A 1,313-nucleotide genomic window follows, 5' to 3' on the forward strand; every position below is an offset into this window, starting at 1 on the left:
CAAGAGAAGACTCTACACATGGACATCACCAGATGGCCAACACTGAAATCAGATTGATTGTATTCTTTGCAGCCAAAGATGGAGAAGCTCTATAAAGTCAGGAACAACAAGACCAGGAACTGTCTGTGGCTCAGATCATGAACTCTCTATTGCCAAATTTACACTAAATTGAAGAAAGTGGGGGAAACCACAAGACCATTCAAGAATAACCTAAATCAAATCCCTTACACAGTGGAAGTGAGAAATAGATTTAAGGGACTAGATCTAATAGACAGACTGCCTGATGAACTATGGACGGAGGTTCATGACATTGTAAAGGAGACAGGGATGAAGACCATCCCCCCCCCAAAAAAAGAAATACAAAAAAGCAAAATGGCTTGCTGGGGACCAGCCCCAGCTGATCCAGGGTATTCGAAGGAGAGACGGCCTAGGCGACTATTTATACGCTAATTAGAGATATAAAGAATAATAGAATGAGGATAGCTCAGTAGGAAAATTCAGTGGAGAAAAGAGGCTGAGTAGCTTGGTTTACGCGGGAGACCAATAAAACTTCAAGACAAGAAGTTTGCACCACTTACGTAGGCCGCAGGCGCCCTCTCGAATAGCGGAAGGTGCCTCACCCTAGACACCTTCTCGAGTGGGTCTTAGAAGCCCAGGCATAATTAGTAAGTGTGGTGGGTTCCGCGCTCCAGATGGAGACTCAGCTGGAAGTTAAAGGGAAGAATGACATGGGGAGACCAAGCGTTGGTGAGCAAGGCCCGTAGCTTTATTTTCAACAGGGGCTTATATACCCTAAGTTACACGCAGAGGATAATAGGGGATGCAAAGTCAGCAGTCTTTGATTCTTATCAAAAACCAGGGTTTCTTTCCTGCAAATTTATCGTATACAAATGGTTTAGGTGATTTACATCATCTTCTGGCCAGAAGGCCTACTAACATTCTATGACTCTTGACAAGGACTTATCAACAAAGACTTATTTTCTCTAAGAGTAATTATTTTAAGGTTTGGTGCCATCTTCCAAAGATAAAATTGCATTCCTATAGGGCGGATGTGTAATGGGCTTACAACAAAGAAAAGAATTTATTACCTTAAGGGTCTAAAGTTACTAACACCAAGGCCACTACTTATTTTTTCTATATACCAACTATTAATTAATACACATTCAAGGATACAATTCAGGGGATGTGAAAACTTGGCAACAAGCATTGACTCATCAATGAAATCCTTTACTAGTTTATTCTGACAGTTTCTAACTCTCTGAGAGGCTCTAAGCTATTTGAATATCTTAAGCTTCCCGTGCCTCTGGAGGCTA

The sequence above is a fragment of the Bison bison genome, unplaced genomic scaffold, assembly GCF_000754665.1.
Source record: "Bison bison bison isolate TAMUID 2011002044 unplaced genomic scaffold, Bison_UMD1.0 scf7180017864459, whole genome shotgun sequence".
In the NCBI taxonomy this organism is placed as follows: Eukaryota; Metazoa; Chordata; class Mammalia; order Artiodactyla; family Bovidae; genus Bison; species Bison bison.